This window comes from Stegodyphus dumicola, chromosome X1 (assembly GCF_044657685.1).
Source record: "Stegodyphus dumicola isolate Sdum_Otavi_A_Nest chromosome X1, ASM4465768v1".
Taxonomy (NCBI): Eukaryota; Metazoa; Arthropoda; class Arachnida; order Araneae; family Eresidae; genus Stegodyphus; species Stegodyphus dumicola.
The window spans coordinates 154,620,700-154,628,478 of NC_140780.1; positions in this window are offsets into that span (position 1 = coordinate 154,620,700).

The window sequence follows — 7,779 nt, forward strand, 5'->3', positions numbered from 1 at the left end:
TAAATATAATAAATTTAATTCCTTTTGTTTTGCACTTTATAATAAAGGTCATTTTCAATACTTCCTATAACTAAATTGTGTGATATTTTGGGCTTTCTCTACTAAAGTACAAAATTCATGTATTGCTATTTATATACGTTATTTAATGAGAGATATTTAATGGCAGTTTTAAAAAGGCATATTGTTATCAGTTAGCGATTAAGCGTGTTTTGATAATTCATATTTGTGCATTGTGGAATAAATTAAATGTTTTTCGATATCTGCTTACGTTTTAGCATATCCTTGAGCTGTAACTGTTAACAGAAATACTAAAAATATCTACATTAAAGATAGCATCTACTGCTGTTAGATATGTGCATGTTTTTATAGCTTATTCATATAGTTTATCCTCCATTCATTGTATTTTTATTTATTGGCACATCCAATTCAGAAATTTCATTTTCTAGATACATTGGCTCCAAACTGCTATTTTAGACTTCGGTTGTGTTTGAGAATGGAATATGTTTACTCTATTTTAATCAATGTTCATATTATTTTTCAAACACAATTTGCAATGGCGAATCGTAAGATTATTTAAAGTGCTTGCTATAAATAATAAATATAACAACATCATCCTTATTGCATTTCCCCAGAATCAGAATACATGAACCACATATATGTACTTGCCTAAATATAAGCTCTCACGTATTCCCATAATTCAAGATCGTTTCATTGCAAGTCAGAAAGATCAAAGGAATACAAATCATGTCGATTAATGGAAAACACCCTAGCTGGGTTGTGGAGTTTTGGAGCTGTTATCTTAAGACAGGGTAACTCTAATGGTGAGTCGGATAAAGAAATGCCATCTACTATAGTTGATTGGATTATATCAGAGTTAAAACCTTTGGTCTAAATTACCAAGAGTTTGGTTATAAAAAATATATAATACTTACATTTCAGAAAGCTATAAATTATTTATTCGAATGAATTACCTAATGCTATGTTTTTGAAATGTTTTTTGAAAAGAGACAAACAGGACAAGGACAACTAATTATTTTAATTTTATTAACCTTTGGTGATGCGCAGAAATTGTAAAACTTGCTGTCATACTGTTTTTCTTTTCTATCTCCAGTTTTTAATTATACTGCATTTTAACCACTTCTTTCATTCATCGAAGCTTCATCCATAAACTTCCATAAACTTTCCATAGATTAGTTTTTTGGTCAGTTCATTTATTGCAATTGCGGTATAAAATAATGACCAAAGAATGACTAATTTTACAGTTTTTCTACATATGTTTAATGCGTATTATTCGTTGTATTGTATATTTAACTCAATTGTAATTTTAATTATAGGCTAAGCGTAGAAAGAACTTAAATAATGAAAACGAAAATTTGTTTTGACATCTGTCAGATTAAGACAAGACTTGTGTGTTAAAAGAGGGAAGTATTTCGTCAAGAATGATAAAAATTAACCGCTGAATAATCGTATTAGTGACTTTTAAAGCTCTACCGAAGAGGATGACTTCACTAAAAGTAAAATGTATATAATTGCTGGCAATATAATACATTAAAATATTTTCAAAAGCTAGAAGAAGCGGGTAAAGCAAACAGAAAATAAAGAACTATGGGTATTTCTGAGGAAATTGAAGCTGTATTATTATTTTTTTAATTAATACCAGTACTTGTAGAATAAGTAAATACTCTAATAATTTACATATTAATACGTATTCAATTCGTATGGAGCCTGACGATCTTAAATGTTAACTCTGGCTTCTTTAAGACACTCAAGGAACTTATCACCATGTGTTTATTTTAAAGTGAAATAACGCTGAACCCCAAAGAAGGTTTAAAATAAAACTTTTTATTTAGTTATTCAACATAATAATTTATGAAACCTGTGTATTATCAATAAAAATAGTTTCTGCTACCTGCGGAATTCTGAGAAAACAAAATTAAAATTAAAATTCGAGATATACAAGACGCAACTCATCTATAAGTTTTGGCTCAGGCCCCAACTCGCCCGAGAAAATACGATCAGCAAGACTACAGCCGAATTCAACTACATTCAGAACTTAGGAGAAAACAGTATCGAAACGGTCTGCGAATGCTGCTACATACTGTCTGTCGAATTCATGAATCGTATTCATATACATTAACTAATTTGCATCCTGACGGGAGCCAACGAAAGTAGGTGTTGGTGTGTTGGTGTATTTAATTATGGCAAAGCACACGAGGGCTATCTGCCTAAGGGGAGGGATGCCTTTCGTGGAGGACTTTCTAAGGGAAACTGGCTCGTATACACGTTACACATGGGGAAAACCACGAAAACGCCCATGCAGCCAGCCCGTTCGCGCGATTCGAACCTCGGACCGAACTACCAGTGTTCAGCGACTTTACCGCTCGGCCGCTGGTGGGCCCAACGAAAGTAGAAGTGACAGTAAAGAAAATCTAATGTGATAACTGGTTAATAAACATAAAAATCTTAGAAATGTATTGCATAAACATTTTTTGTAGAATTGTTATTCATTTTTTATTTAAAAGTAGCGTCTTGTCCTTTTCAAGAACGGCATTTCGAGCTTTACATACAAGAATGCAGTTTAATAAATAAACTAATTTAAGATCTCTTACATTAAGAGAAAAATAACACGCAAATGTTCTATGTTATTCAGCGTTTGTAAAACGCCAAATACATTAAACATTTGCTTGGCGAAACTTATTTTAACCGTTTTATGGAAGATTGAATCTAGTCTCCTATCTTTTCAAAGAAGTTGGTTTCTGCTTTTCGTTACTGGCGATAGGTTTTCATTTATGACTGCATGGATTCTTTGGAGTCTCAATTGAAAGCGTCTGCCTTGTTCTGCGCTGTGGCCTGATCATCCCTTCTGGATTCAAAACAGCGACTTTTCACTTTGGATTTTAGATTTGGAGTTTAAACGAATGTCATAATGCTGGCGATGAGAGTTCAATGTGAATTTCGCTTTTCCTAAAGTCGGTTTCTTTTTCAGGATATGGTGGCTTGATTTCCTTGCACAAAACTAGAGTCCAGCCTTGCACAATGGAGGTCTGTGTAATATTCTTTGTTAACTTATAACTATGGCACTGCACATTTTCATGTCTCTTTTTTTTAAAAAAAAAACTAATGACTCACAGTCTACTTTATACCATCACTAGCGGAAGTACCCGATATAAGTTAAGTTAGATTGAGATTAATGTATCTAACAACAGAGAGAATGATACCTCTGTAATCCTTCTCTAATTATTGATCTTTGATGTAACAAGATCGGATGAGGGTGTTTTCTTCTGTAATGAATTATTTTTGTTAAAAGAAACTTAAATTCATTTAAATGCATTTTATTGTAAAGCTGTGTGATATACATTATTTCCAGTTTTACCACTATGAGCGAAAATGTTCAAATTCTTTCCATTTCCTACCCTTGAACGTGCTACATACATCTGACCATGTGAAAAGCTAGTTAAAGTTAGCTAGCTGTTACCCAAAATGCGTTGTAGTGCTACTTAAAGGAAAGAAAGTGTTTGTGTTTTAATTCTGTTTATTGAAATGCTTTTGGATACCCAATTCCTAGTGATTCATTCTTAAGTTTGAGGGCTCTGCAATGCATCATAATTTTTCCACCTTTCCAACGACCACACATGAATGAAGACTGTAATCATAAATGGCATCGTAATGGAATGCACCAAGATTTATATCAGCGTGTAGACTTCGTACTCGAATTTTTTCTAGTCTTGCTTCCCGTTGCTCGTTTGTTTCATACGAACGTGCTTGAGCAGTACGTACTCGAACGTTTTTCGGTCTTGCATCCCGTTTCCAGTTTGTTTCTGAAGCTTGTGATGTCCTATTTTTAATCGTGCTTAAGGTGCAAATCGAGCAACCGATTTTTCGATCTAGTGGCATAATTGATTTCACAGCGAAAGTAACGCTTTGTGACGACTATTACAAATCCACTTTCAAAAGCAAAGAAAATTCGTGTGATGCAATAACACGCATGTTGAGTAATATCATGCATGTTGATGCGTGCATTTTATTGCGTGAGAAATTTAATATTTTACGCTTTCCTGAAGGATAACACACTTTGAAATATTTTAATTTGGGCAGCGAAACGCATTTTTCTTAAATAGCCGAATTTTTTATTAAATTCGAGACAAATTAATATAATGGCGTTTTCCCGAGTGGCAACACATTTTTTTATACCGCCGAGTATTCTGATAAAATTTGAACCGTATATATCTTACGCTTTTGCAGAGTGGCAATGCAAAGCTTTCATATCGCTAAGTTTTGAATCAGAAGTTCTTTAAATTCGCTCAAAGTATATGTATATTAAACATTTTTTGGAGAAAAGTGGACGTCAATCTTTCCCAGGACCTTTAGAAGCTGTTGTCATGAGCAACGTCGGTCCTGTTGCTTGAGGTTATTATTTCATCTTAGATTTTTAGGTTAAGCTATTTGAATATGGCAAAGCATACGACACTAATCTGATTAAGAGATGAGATGCCTTCCGGAAGTACAATTTAAGGGAAACTGTCTTGCATTCACGTTACACATTTTTCATTTTGAGTTGTAGCTGTGAATCTAATTTATTTTAAGATATGAGGTAGTCAGTCTACATTAAACACTCATGCAGAATCAAAACGAGTGCTAGAATTACTTCAGTTCAAAAACATTCAGTCAACTTCATGTTGCATGCATTGAGATTTATGTTTACCTTAGCCTATTTTGAATGGAATTTAATTTAAGTTACATTAAAAAATGTGATTAGGCTTAGCTGGGTTCTTTCCATCTGTGTAGTATTCAGTTTTAACGTTTTTAATTCTATGACTTTCTTTTCTCTTCATTATCCTAATGCAATATACATGTAACAGCTAATTTCACAGCCTTATTAGGTACTTTAACTTGGGTTCAATGGCTCGCATAATTAGAACTATAGCATTCCGTCCAAACCGGCAAATGTTTGGGAAAAGGATCTTGATGAATGTTTTAGGCTCTGTGAAATTAGTATTGTCAAGTACCTATAACGAGACACATTTCCTATATGCAAAATGAGCTTATTTAGAGGCATAATGTCTCATATAAACAAAAGGAATCAGTCGTTTTATGGATTAATATTCGTTTCTTTTGACCTTTTTCAATTAAATTACATTTCTTACAATCTTTTCCTTAAAAATCGAATTACATTCATTTAGCTGAAAAGCTTTTATATTTATAACAACGTCGAGATCAAGTTAACTCCAATTAATCTGCAGATAAATGATTTGAAAAAATGAAAAAAGAAGAAAGCAATATATCAGTATCGCCTGATTATATTTTTAAAGCCTATTATGTTTCATATGCGTTTTATTATGTTCATATATGTTTCATACGCATTTTATTTTTTATTGATACAAAGTGTGCATTCTAATTGCATTCTGAAGGTACTAGAGGAGTTAATGTAAGATGCGAGAAGAAAGAGGAAAAAGCTATTGAAAAAAATCTATCTTAACTTATGCATCAAGATCAAGTTTGAAAATTCAGACAATGTTACATAAAGGAGACCATAAATAGTTTTTTATTTAAACTTATAACTCGTTCAAAAAACGTGTAAACAACCTGTGCATTTTTAAGCATCCCTATCTAGAGCGACATTATTTTATCTCAGATTTTTTATGCCCATTCTGACCACCGTACATAAATTACCTGATTCATTATTTAATAATTTATTCAGTTTTTAATATTATGCTAAGTAAAAAGCATATACATGCTTCGCAAATTTTTTAATGCAACTTGATAAATTATTATGCACAACCGAGAATTACTACGACATAATTCGAAGTAGGGACACAGGCTTAGGAAAGTGTAAGGTTTGCATCTTCTCTTTCCTTAAACAATCCAATTTTTTAAGCTAGATATATTATATCATTTCCTTTTAACAGATGTTATATATCGTAATTCTTTAGTCGGCTTTTTAAGAACTGGAGAAATGAGAAAACTTCCTACAAAATGCTTTTTATGCCCATAAAATGTCTCCTCCTTGGACCGAAAGAAATATTCCTTAAAGAATGAAGATTATTCAAAGAACCAGAACGTTACTTTTATCTAAATCATTGTTCGTAAAGTTGAAATAACAAGAAATGATAGTTTTTTTTTTCTCTGCAAACAAAATTATTATAAAAGTACGGGTCTTAGTGCTCTGAAATTTTCTTTCTAAAAGAAGAGCAACCTAACCAACATTTACCCGGTGGGTTGTTTCTTGATTTATTTTTGGAACTGAATGATGAGATTAGATAAATAAGATCGATATTGGAGCAAGGTAAGACAAAAACTGCAGCTGTCGTTATTTAGGTCGATTACTGACTTTAAGGGTGCCCTAAGATTAAAGGAATAACTCTTTTTAATATGAAGTTATCGAGTTAACCTTATCACTTTTCTTGCAAAAAAAAATAAATAAATAAATAAATAAATAAAATAAAATAAAATATTTAAAGTCCAGTATTTAAAAATGAATAAAGCCCTAAACTGAAACTTTGCTAAGTTCCATCTATAAAACAATAAAAGCGCAAAACAGGAACACAGTATCTGATTTTTGAAAAAACACAGAAAATAAGTAAAAGACAATGTAAGGTATATTTTCATTTTATAGCAGTTATTTTAAGCTTATGCCACTTTCCTATCTCTTCTAGCTTCAGCTTACAATTTCATACCAGAATGAGGTTTTAGAATCGCGTTTAATGCAAATGAGAAGTAGAGTAGTATTTAAGTGGGGTTTCACTGACTTCGCCAGAGAAAGTTAGGATTGCTGAATAGCGCACGTTTCGCTTTTGACCAAGTCTCTCTAACTGTTATTACCCTCGGCCGTATTACATGCTTTTCGATAGCTTTGCTGGCTAATTTAATATAGCGGGCTAACTAGTTTAGAACTGTATTAGCTTCGGCTAAATCTCTTTCTTAGTCATTAGTTAGCTCTTATTTCATACATTTTGAATTTAAGCCCAAGTGGAGGCTTTGCTGTACTCCCTGAGAAAGAGGCCGAATGTATATCTTTATTTGGAGCAAATAAAGGGTAATTAACCCTTCTTGAGTGTAAGCTTCTGTTCTTGGACTTAAGCGATTATTCGCTTAGTAGATCCTCAACACCTAGTTTAATAGAATAAAAGGGAATAACCTGCATCAAAATTTAATTTTGTTCTTACTTTTACCCTTATATTTATAAAAAATAGAACTGGAGAAAAAATATTTAGAATTTTTCATATCTTTTTAAATATCATATAGAAACTTGCAGCTTCCCTAAAATTTAGACTAGGGCATATGTCCTAATTTTACTTGTGTATATTGGGCCTTAAATAGGCTGAAAACAAAGAATATAATCTGTTGATATGGTAAAGAAACGTGTTAAACATGCTACTACAAAACTAATTGCTTCGTTCAAATAATTATTGAAAATGCATTATAATTTTTAAAAAAGTATTTTTATTTGTTACGTTCTAAAAATGGCAAAGTACACTCTAGGTCATATAAAAACGTAGCCAATAATAAGAACAGCTAAAACATTCTGATCTAGTGTTGATGGTAATTTTTACTACTTTGTATTTTACGTAGGCAGTTGGTTTTACTCTAATAATTTCTGCCTCTGTTAATTATGAAGTAACTATAACTACCTTACAGATACATTAGCTCCCTTCCATACATTTCTAAAACCAGCTACGTAAAATTCCTAAGAATACTAAATCTGAAAATATTCATTAATAACTAATTCATGATTCAGTGAACAAAAGATTTAAATTGAGAAAATGAATATTTTAAATCATT